Raw genomic sequence first — 12,500 nt, forward strand, 5'->3', positions numbered from 1 at the left:
AGACGCTAAAGGATTATATCATGTTCTCTGGAACTTGAACAAAACAAAAACATTTTATTCCAGATTAAAAATAGATTGTCAAGTCAACAAAATGTGCCCATCACCGTCCATCCTGTACCATGAGGTCACTTTTGTCACAAAGCTAGGGATCTACCTCCATGGGCAATATATTACAGCAGTTCAGTGTTTTTGTTTTTTTGGTTTTTTTTCATCCTCGAAATTACATTTAACTCTATCTTTACCCTGGAAACGTTTAAACGCGGATGTACAGTGAACCAGGTTGAAGTTAAGGCTGGTGTCGAGCCGAAGTACATTTAGCCTGCTTTGATATCGTGCCTCTTTAGGTTGATCGTCTTCCATCTCACAAGAGAGACGTCATGGTACGGGATGGGCGGCAATGAGTTGCTTTGTGGAAAAACATGTAGGGCAATATTTGGCTTTTTCTTATGTTGTCAAAAACTCGCCAAAAATTTTTCATTATTTTTAAAACGATTTAAAATATCTTCCCCTTAGATTGTTCGGAATCGTCTGCACTGACCCGCAGAGAATAACTCCGAGTTCCAAAATTTAAAAATCTTGTTTACGTGGCAACTCGTTGCCACCCTCACGTAGCCTGTCGTCTCTCTTGTGGGAAAAGGATCTATACCTTAAAGGAAACTATATCAAGGCAGTTTCAATGTAATTTCGCGAGAAACTGGGAATAGCCTGTATTGTATTTTCTGTATCTCAGCCTAGAAAATACATTATAACCCAAAACGAAGATGTCAAACTATTTGTGTAACAAGGAGAGTCATACTTATCAGTTTTATGGCTCGGCGACTAAAATTGGATAACTAGTTTACTTTTTTTTTAAATATGGTACCTATAGCTAACACCACTATTTCTAGATGTTTTTAGCCTTCCGAAAAGAGCTACTATTAAATTAAATAGCATGATACCGCCCGTTTAATATTTAAGCCTTAAGAACTGTATGATTTTTTGATATCGGCCTTCGACCGGGTGATAAGCTGTACAAGGGTGGCTGATAATAGGCTATATTGAAGTCCTGCCGATCATAAAGTGCTTGGAAAAGTCCTTTAAAAGATCGTACGGGTGAACAGTTTAATATACCCTGTTGAGGGAGTTCCGAGCTGTTGAAACTACACCGTAAAACTTAAAAACAATATTTTTGCCAAGCTACTCTCTGTGTGAACCAAACGTAAGTACAAGGAGACAGTAAAACTGTGTAAAGTTTTACAGCTGTTTTAATGCTCAAGATGATGGGATTACACATTAGGCTTTAGATCGTGGAAGACCATAAGCGTTTAGAGCCTATATTCTCGAGTTTCATAGTAAGAACTGTGCGACGTACTTTTGTAGCTGACAGAATGACAAGCCACTCCAAGCGACTTCGCCAAAATAATCTGTTTACATAGACCGTATTCCTAAATGGCGGTCAAGAAATTACTCTTTTGCCTTTGTGCTAATCATCCTCACTAGCCTCACTTTGGAACAAAAATTCTATTGAACTTTGCTCGTGTTTACGAGGCTAGTTAGGATGATTAGCATAAAGACAAAGCATAATTACTTAGCCGCCATTCATGAATACGGTCTATGTCACTCCGTAGACACATACCCAGAAGTAACCAGATAGGCCCAGGTTTCACCCTAATAGACCTTATTCACGATGGCCACCATGTTGGATTTGCTATTATCATGCAAATTAGCTACACACTTCTGAGGGGGCAAACAACATAAGTTCGAAAGGTTATAACGAACATCTTAGCCACACATATGATTTGTTTCACGTTTACTGAATGTTTATCACCAACTAGTAAAATAGAATGATTCACACAAGTTATTTCGATGTTTAAGAGAAAAATGAGCAGATAACAAAGTAGAAAGGCAATCAAAGATGTCAAAATTGGGCGAGCATCTAATTAGGGTCAAACCTGGACATATGTGGAAATAACCTGATTAAAAGACCTCCGACTGCAAAATGTCCATTCTACATCATTTGCCAGTAAAGGACCATACTTCATAATCGTTTTTCCCTTGAAATGTGATAACTAGCGTGGAAAATGGCACTGAGTCTTTGAATGGACATTTCCCGAGAGCACGATCATAGAGGGTCTGTATTGGGGAGAAGAAAAAAAAACCAAGCTAAAGAGGTCAATTCAACAGTGTTTTAAGAGGAACTTTTTGTTTTAATATCATTCTGTGTCCACAGTTCCAAGATCGAGTTCTCTCTCCAATAAACCTCATATCAATGCCACAACTCGTCTAAAAATTGTCTCTGACCTAACTTTAGGCTTTGAAGACTAAAATGAAATTACTGTTTGTTCTCTTGATGGTGGAGGCTGTTTTCAGCGTACCGGTGAAGCTAAATCCTGAAGGTAACGATGAAAAATGTATTTTTTGTTGTTGCTTGTGTTGTGGTTGTTGTTGTTGTTCTTCTTCTTATTATTATTATTCTTCTTCTTTTTGTTTGAAAAGTCGCCAACGACTTTGAAGTTTTCATTGAATTTTAATTATTGCAGAAGACGAATAGACAGAAGGTTTAGGGGTCGAGCGTTTATATGTACAACGAAATGCAACTCGTTAATCACTTATAAAGTTATGCAATGGAATACCGCTCCTGAATTAATTTATTAATTTTACATAGAGAGAATCGGAATCTGGAAGGAGCTGATTATTTTGAGGGAGATATGATACTTACTCCTCAGCAGCGAGGAAACGCCGAGATGGGACTGGATGTCTATTCTTCCACCGAAATCGGTTTGCAAGCTGCATCTATTATTACCCCACTTTGGCCGAATGGAGAAATAGTCTATGACATCGACAGATCTATTGGTGAGTTCTTACGTTTTCCGTCGTTTAAATTGAACAGATGGCACTGCTTAAATACCACGTTTACCTTAAGCGAAGGCTCCCTATCTCCATGATAGGTATGAGACCAGAAGGTAAAAATTAGGCTTAAAAGGGATGCTTTTGATTGCTTTGTGTTTTCGTAATAAGAATCAAATTAGCTAGTGAAAAATTAATGCGCATAATCTAGAAAATTTCAAACGAGAAGGGAGCATAAGCATCAAATCGGTGTAATTGTGCCTAATCTTTTAGAAAACTGAAACCCCCTTCCGGCATCACCTAATCAATGAAAGTGTGTTGTGGCACTTTACCATTTACTTTAGAATCCATGGTCAGGTTTCGCAACGGTCCCATAATATTCCCTCCAGTGATGTCTGAATGCGAGACAACAAGGCATAACTCTAGATCTTGAATGATACCTAAAGAAAACCAGACATTATTTAACCATTTGCCCATAGGGCATCTAAAAGCATAAGAGCGTAAAAAAAAAAATATGAGAGACAATGAGGTTGAAACTGACTGCACCGTACCTCTCAACTACTGACTGAAATGAACTCTGGCCCGTACGAAAGTCTGCATAGTTCACGTTTCTTTCTTCAATGAATAGGGATTAACCAAGACGTTTTTAATTGCGTTCAGCCGTGTGCCAAGCTAGATTATCTTAAGCAGTACGACCAACACTATTCTGTTGTCAAGATACGAATCTCAGATGTACCCTACAAGCTAGGGAACAATTCAGTTTTATTTTTCTTGATACCAACAATGGGATAGATTAGGCCCAGTTTACATTTCACATCCAATCTCACAAATGTGACACCCAATTCGAGGGGAAAAGGTTTTTCCTTAAAAATGAGGGCTTTGTCCAACACACTGCCCTGGCGGGATCATAACACCTCAAAAATGTTTGAAGGTGAATGGCAAAAATGCATTTGTGTAATTTAACAAAAAATTCAATTGCACATGATAAATCAAATATTTTTTTTCGAAAGCGTTAATCTGGGACTGCACTTGATGTCTCTCATATATTATTTAGACCGGACCACTTTTCGCGAAATATACATTTCACTTTTATATTGTACCTCTATCATCATACGCGCATCCGTTTTGGTTCCCTGTCTATACCTTGTTATCTGATTGGTTCATACTATTTTTCATTAGACACAAGATGTTAGAGGATTGTCGGCGGTAATAGCAGGTATGAGAGAATGGATCCGGAAGACCTGTATCAGATTTAAACAGAGAACCACCGAAAGAGATTATGTCTACTTTACCACGGGAGATGGGTAAGAAAAAGAGGAGTTCTAAATAGCATAGTAGAATCTAAGGTCGCGAGATAATTTTCCTAGAGTTTCAGCTGGAGGGATTTTGCTTTGCCGTTTGTTCACACTGGATTTCACGGTGCAGTTCACAGGCATTCCTCAGTGTTAAGCAGTCAGTTGTACGTAAATCCGCCTCGTTTTTTGCTTCAGAGTTACTAAATAAGTTATTGCACCAGTTTTTTTTTGGTTTTTTTTTTTTGAGGTGATCTATCCTTTCCCGCGTAGAAGAAGTTGAAGAGCTTCGAGTTGTTTTAATAGATCAACTATAGGTGCGGTTACACGGGGCACTTTTACCTTGGTAAATTGCCTTTTTACCACGGGAAACTGTATTTAGTAGTGTGACCGACGCCTCCCGAGGTAAATTTCCCGTGTTAAATATCCATGGATACGTCAAAAAGATCAGTGGAAGCGCTCATGACATTTAACGTGGGAAGTTGGAAGGGTGTTTTGATGCCCGAGGTACAAGAGCCAATCGCTATGCTGATGAAGTTGTGATTAAATTTCCCGCAAATGAATTGCGTGAGATTTCGTTTTACCTCGGTAATCTCCGTAACGTGTGACCCTAGTTAACACGGTATACTAAAACCCAAGTGTGAGGCACCGTGGGATAATTTACCATGGGAAATGGCATTTACCATGGTGAGTGTAACCGCACCTTATGTAAGCCTTCCAAATCGGTGCTATCACAGACAAGTTCACTCAGACCTTCTTCCAAATCTGCATATGAAATATGACGACGAATGAGAACGACTGTGTATCAATAAATAGTTTGATTATGTGGTAAGCTACATCAGATTAATTTCCTATTCATTTATTTGTTTGTTTGTTTGTTTGTTTGTTTGTTTACAGATGTGCCTCATATGTGGGAAAAATTGGGGGACGTCAGGATATAATACTTAACAGGCAGGAATGTTGGTACAAGGTGACTGTCATTCACGAAATCGGTGCGTCGTTTAATCAAACAGAAATTTATAACGCAGTTATCACAAACAGAGTAATTATAAACGTGAAAACAGAAGGTTAGGGATGTGTTTAGTTTGTTTAATTTATTTAAAACTATTTTTCATGTTCTCTCGGAAAAAGGCATGCACAAAGACAATTATAGTTCCTCAGTTTGAAATAAAATGCCGCCAGCCTAAGCTTGCCAGCTGAAAGACGAACGACGGTAAAAAACGGCTTCAGGGTCCGGACATCTAAAAAAAGAGTATATAATTGCCCTTCGTTCCCCAGCATTTCGGTTTGATCTTCCCACTCGATGAACCCCTTGGAATTCGTTGTTGCGGCCATATTTAATTTTCATATCCGTTTCTAATAAATGGTACAAGGTTTCCAAGGTGTCTTCTTCGGAGCCCACTTCCCGAATTCCATAGAAACGCAGGTTTTCGCAACGGTTGTAAACATCACAGTCTGATATTTGCAATTTGGGTGTCCGAAAATCGTCCTCGATTTTTTTTTTTTTTTTACCTTCCTTCTTTGACATCCTTGTTTAACTGTTTGCGCTGTGCTTTAATTTAGACTACTCACGTCGCTTAGGCCCTTTTTAAACGTCGCATTTTACATGTGCCGAATCTAATGCAAATGAGAAAGCAATTTTATATGAAGAAAAGAAATAGCAGAATCAAATAACCTACCTTTGAAAGGCCAATTATGGCTGGATTGACTGTTATCGTCAATTTATGTTACTCGGTCCCAGGAGTCGTGGTAGCAGATGGCCAACACGCTGGTGTACAAGTAGAAACAGAAACTAAAGGAAACACAAAGTCAGTTTATACAGCAATTTTGCCACCGTTTGAAAATGTAACATATTGAAAAGGACGAAGTTTGTTAGTCTTGAATGAAGTAATAAATGACCCCACTGACGTTGCACGGTTTTATATCAATGCTTTATTTAGATGTCCTTCAGACTGGAGTGTGTAATCGCAGATATAGGATCAAATTACCAAATGAATACTAAGAAGCAGGACTTGTTAAAATCTGACCTTGTGAAGGAACTGAAACGGTGTATTAGTAATGAAACGGGGAATGGCAAAAAATCGGCCCAAATCCTAAAAGACGGAATACAAAAGCCTGAACAAAATTTGTTAAAAAATGATTGGTTGTTTGTTTGTTTTTTCTTAAATATCTTTCTTAAGGTGGGCGGAAACGAGGGGTCATGTTGCAGCCACAAAAAAACTTGCGTAATGCACACTGAGGCGACATGTAGCGGGGAGATGTAGCAGGGACAAAATCACAACATGTGCACACACATGAAAATGTTGCGGGTACATGTTTCAAGGATATGTTGCAGCGACATGTCCCCTCGTGTGAACTGATACTTTTATAATTGTGCAACACTAAACTTGTTAGCTCTTAACAATGAAATGATATATGAAATGGATCATATATGAACTGCGGATATGAAATAAAGTGAATCTATGATCCTCGCAGTCATGAACGCAGTTTTTGCAATTTCGTAAAGAAGCCTGAAAAAATCAGGACTTCAACGGGGTTTGAACCCGTGACCTCGCGATACCGGTGCGACGCTCTAACCAACTGAGCTATGAAGCTCAGTCATTTGTGGGTTCCAATGCTCCCGTGAGGAATGAATTTACGCAATTGCAAACATTGCGTTCATAACTGCGAGGGTTTTGGTTTATCAACGGAGATGATAATGTAAATTGGCCACCGTACAGAGATTCTAATTAGAATCTCTGTACGGTGGCCAATTTACATTATCAACTCCGTTGATAAACCAAAATTTTTGTATACTACTTCCCCACCGACGCAGCACCACAGTTTCTTTAGAAACTACCCCTTCATAACTGCGAGGATCATACCTTCACTTGATTTCATATCCGCAGTTCATATATGATCCATTTCATATCATTTCATCGTTGATTCATTCCTCACGGGAACATTGGATCCCACAAATGACCGGCTCCCAACGTCAACTTCATAGCCAAAGAAGGACAGTTGATAATATAGACCGTATTCATAATCAGTTCCCACATCTTCAGTTCCCACGGCCTGCTCCCGTCTGACCTTGTAGCTCAGTCGGTAGAGCGGCGGAGATCTAACCCGAAGGTCGTGGGTTCGATTCCCACCCTGGTCAGAGTTTTTCTCTGTCTTTGTGTGGGCCCATTTCCATCAGTAGGGCTAACGCTTACACGGTTCATATGGGATAGAAATCTAGCACTTCACATTACCCTCTATTCATTTAACGTATTCATAAATGACCGCTAAGTAATTATTCCTTTGTCTTTACGCTAATCACCCTCACTAGCCTCGTTAGCAAGAACAAAATTCAAAAGAATCTTTCCTCCAAAGTGAGGCTAGTGAAGATGATTAGCACAAGGACCAAAGTATAATTTCTTGGTCGCCATTTATGAATAAGATCTGTAATAAGGCTCCGAGTAAGCTACAGTCATAGACAAAAGTAGTTGGGAAGGTTATGTAAATGAACCACATCAGAGCTGTATTCTTCGTTGCTTCTCTCCCCTCCCCCCTCCTTCATTGTTGTGCAAAACTGGATGGTTTCAGTGGGGAATTGTTGAGTTACTTTCCAACGTGCACAACATTGAAGGAGGGGGGAGGGGAGAGAAGCAATGAAGACTTCAAAAGTGCTAACCCTCCCAACAGTTTTGTCCAGGATTGTATGAGAGTAGGAAATCTGCTTTGAACGCTTATAACTCTCGTAGCATTTGACATGTGGCTTCCATTTCTTATTCTAGACATGTTCTTATAATGTACTTTCCAATGCATAAATAAAATCCCACAATACTGAAATTTGGTTAAAATCATCGTTTTATGATTTGGATTTCAGACTTGAGAGACGCTTCATAACGTTACTCCAAAATCCGTTCTGTTGGGAAAATGTTTACTAAGAATGCCATAAAAATACATTTTTGTTGTTTGATGTTTCATATTCGTTAAAAGAAAGCTTTCTTTTTTGGAGGACGTTGGAAGAATGCCAAAAACTGATTTCTTTCAATTGATTCAGCAAGAAATGGTGCGGGCAGTGCAAGAGCACTTACATTACTCCCGACATCACTCCAAACATTACTCCATTTTCGAAGCCTAAAATAATGCCTTTACAGCACAGCTACAGATAAAATATTGAAACTGGAGTGTAAAGGGTTTCAAAGGAAATAGTAGTAGGACTTTTCATGGTCATTTCAGCCATATTTTAGGTAAATTGCAACATTACTCCATAAAGAGAGCTCAAATTGAAATAAAGTATCTAATTACATACAATTCATACTTAATTGACCGCTCCCCATAGGAGCTTTTCAGGGCTAATGAAACAATCAACGGAACAACAGAACACAACAACAACAACTATTAAGAATCCCAACTGGCCGGAGGCAAACCAGTTGGCTATTTACAAGTGCAGCTGGGAAGTTGAACAAGGGACTACCAGGAACAAATTCATTGAGTGGTAAGAGCGGGTCTTGAACCCGGGATCTCCGGATCTCAAGGCAAGCGCCCTAACCACTGGGCCACACTGCCTCCATAATTAACCTTTGTGTATACATGGTTTCAATGGAATAATGTTGAAAACAAGAAGATACAATAGCTTTTGCCCATAACGAGAAACACATTGTACGTATTCCAGTATGCTTTACATACAACTACGTTATTGTTGCAAAATATCACATTCATTGGGCATATATTTCGCATTTTCTTATGGAGTAATGTAATGGGGTAATGTTCACATACGTGAATTGTTTACTGTTCCCAAAATAGGTCAATGATTCACAGGCCATCCTACTCACGTTACTGGTGCAAAAGAAGTAATCACTGTTAATTTACTTATTTAATGTGACTCCGTATGTTTGAAATGCATATGACGTTTTTAAAAGGCGCTGCTCTCAACTTGGCAAACTGCAACTGACATTGTAAGAGTTTAGTCCGTGAACGCGTTTGACATTTCAGGGCCAGCTTTTTGGCTTTAACTAACTATAATTTAGTCTCCTCCACTTCCTGTTCATTTACGAAGGAATTTTCATCATGTTATTTGCTCTACAATTTAATACCGTATTGAAACACCAATGCAACATGACGTCCCAGCACAGGTAATGAAAGTTGAAAACTTGCCTTATTTTTAACCAGATAAACGCCTAAAATTCATGATGATAAATGTTAAAGCAAGCACTAATTGTGTTTGATTTTCAAAGGAACTGTAAACGCTAAGAAAAAACTCGTCTTTCCAATTTAAGACCACACCCAGAATTTTCAGACAAAAGTAGTTGGGAAGGTTATGTAAATGAACCACATCAGAGCTGTATTCTTCATTGCTTCTCTCCCCTCCCCCCTCCTTCAATGTTCTGCAAAACTGAATGGTTTCAACGGGGAATTGTTGAGTTACCTTCCAACATGTTGGAACCATTCAGTTTTGCACAACATAAGGAGGGGGGAGGCGAGAGAAGCAATGAAGACTTCAAAAGTGCTAACCTTGTCAACAGTTTTGTCCAGGATTGTAGGCTCGATTACCAGCCGCTGTTTCGGGAAATGCTCCAGCGCTCACTCCCGAAACACGGCTGGACGCGTGAGGTGAGCCATTGTTAATCTCCGCCAATCAGAAACTCGCCTGCACAAATCGGTCTGGCATAATTATATCTTTTGGCTGCGAAGGTAAACTTTGACCCGGCCGGTTCTAGGTTTACCGTGCTTTTAAGGTAGGAAACATCCAAGATTTCGACAACGAAAAGTGTTCGAGAAACTTCACTGATTTTCCAGTTGGCGCCAAGGTCAAAATACGGCTTTCAAATCCTTTGCTATTGCAATTTTCTCCTCAGACTTCGGTAATGTAATTGAGTTTATTGGTTGCAAAACGAGGGGCCCGATGAGGTCGACCGAGAGTTGAAGCGGCCGAAGATTTTGTTGATGATTCGCCGGTTGAGTTAGTTTAGCGCTGTATATCAGGAGACCAAGCATAAACGAGATGAATTATGAACACAGATGAAGTTGTATTTCCGCCATGTGCGATCTCTACTTACAACATTCATATCCCGGATGACGGACCGAGAGGGGTCTCGGGGCTAGTTCCCAACAAATTCAAACTCACATTGATCATTTAACCACAAACTCAAGCTCGTATCATCTGGAAACTTCGCGCATACGTTTTAGGCATTGTTATGTAATTATTGTTTTGTTAAAATCAGTGTTTTGGGATGTCTAATGCTATTTCCCCGCAAACATTAACTTCGTAAAATTATATTTGAATTTACGTCACAGACACAACTTATCGCTCACGCGTCCAGCTGTCTCTTCTTGAGGAGGATACCCGAACTCCAGTGAGCGGCGGATATCGAGCCTACGAGTAAGCTAATGTGCCACAAATAGCAGCAGAACACAGAAACAAAGATAAGCCTGTCGAGCCTAAATAACTCACATTTACCAAGAGTCAACAAAATACGACCAATGATTAACATAACCTTACAAAAAGAAGGTAACCTTACCCTGACTCGGTGGCGATAACATTGACACTTCACAACACTCTAGGGGATATTTCGCTCTATAAAAGTGATAAATTATGATTAACAAAAGCACATGGAATACGTTTGAATTTTTAACGCATGCTCAACACAAAATGTCGAGCCGGCTGGCAAAGTCTACTTTCCTCTTCCCGACTTATCTAGGACTCTGCTCGCAGGGAAGGAATCCATTGGCATTTACAATAATAAAATAAAGTTCTATACGAAGGCGCAACTCGAAACATTTTGCATAGACAAAGAAAAATAATTTGCACTAACAATAGACGAAAAGATTATTGGCCGATGGCTCATATTCTTACCGATTTAAATGCTGATTCAAAGCCATTATCGAAGAAGGATAAGGCAATGAAGACCGAAGCAAAACAGTCACACTGTGAGGTGAGAAGGTCCCAGTACCCTCACAAGCGTGCTGAACGGGAAGCCCACATGGCTCTCTACAGTATTCATACATCTTATTCCAAAATGGCCGCCATTTTTGTATTCTTTTGTTTCCATGCAAATTGACCCTTATGGCCTCACTTTCAAACGTAGAATTTAAAAGAATATTAAACCTTTAACGAGGCCATAAGGGCCAATTTACATGAAAACAAAAGATACAAAAATGGTGGCCATTTTGGAATAAGGTGTATGAGCACTCAGGAGATGAAGTTTGGACAAAAAAATTTACAATTTTGCGTAGAAGATTTATCTGATATGTTGTTTACATTTGCTTTTCTGGCATTAAATAACTTGGATGTTTAGAAGCGACGAAATCCTTTAACGCACCGCGCAGAGCCAAGTACTTGTCCCTAACAGGGCCGTACGGTTTCTCTGGCCCTTCTCGCGCTAATACCTACGGCACTGATACAGGGATTTTCTCCAGCAATAGTTTTACAATGAAAGCCGGCGCGGGGGGGCCCCGTACGGGCCATATGATAAATTTATTTATAATTAAAGAATAACGCTCTTGTTACCCAATTATTTATCTGTCCAGTTATGGGCAATAGTTTGCTGATTATCCAAACTAAATCCCTAAAAATCTGGGATATGTCTAAGTTTAAGAAATTGGTTGAACTTTAGATGCCAATCTGTTCCCTACAAGATGAATTTTATTTGCAAATACGGTACTGAAATAGTGAAAGTAATGACGTCAGCAACCTTAGGTTTTCTCTATGAATTGCCCATTATTGCAAAAATCGTTGTAGTTGCTTATAGCCAGTCAAGTCAGCGATGGCTTAAGGCTTTAATGTAGTTACAAATTGCTGATACAACTGAGTATTTACCCCCACAGGCCATGCTGTTGGTTACTACCACGAACATTCTCGTCCAGACAGGGATCAATATGTCACGATATTGTTTGACAACATAAAACCACGTAGGTGTATTCAGTGAATCACTTTTTAGGGTTTCCTTGCCAATCAGTCTTTTAAAGAGATAGTGTATCAAGCAAACGGTGAGAACCGAGAAAGTGTTTCCCATATCAATTGCTCTGATATTCACGCGTCTTTCACGAGTCAACTCAGTAACCATATATGGATGCGGAGGCAAAGTATCTTCTTGCGAATCTTGGGAAGGATACGCAGGTGTTTGAACATTAAGGAGTTGCGTATGCATATGGTGTAGGCTTCAAATAGCTCTTTTCACGGTTAGTTTATCTCATTTGCATTACAATGTAATCTAACGCGGATGCGAGGCAATTTCGGGTTGAAACAATAATACAAACTAGACCGAAATTGCCTCACATACGTGCTAGATTATATTGTAATGCAAATGAGAAACACTAACCATAAAAAGGGCTATTAATAACACAGAAACATAGTTTGTCGGGACAAAAGTTCTGACTGAGGACCAGTTGTCGAGACATTTTCTTGTTACAGTA

At 39.4% G+C, this 12,500-nt stretch overlaps 1 long non-coding RNA gene across 1 annotated transcript; it reads left to right on the plus strand.

Moving 5' to 3' along the window:
• Positions 1-4,008: 4,008 nt before the first annotated feature.
• Positions 4,009-11,995, plus strand: LOC138052141 (uncharacterized). The gene is made up of 3 exons (XR_011133007.1): positions 4,009-4,130; positions 5,016-5,110; positions 11,913-11,995. It is a non-coding gene; the product is annotated as an uncharacterized lncRNA (long non-coding RNA).
• The last annotated feature ends 505 nt before the right edge of the window (positions 11,996-12,500 follow it).

The sequence above is a fragment of the Montipora capricornis genome, chromosome 6, assembly GCF_036669925.1.
Source record: "Montipora capricornis isolate CH-2021 chromosome 6, ASM3666992v2, whole genome shotgun sequence".
Classification (NCBI taxonomy): Eukaryota; Metazoa; Cnidaria; class Anthozoa; order Scleractinia; family Acroporidae; genus Montipora; species Montipora capricornis.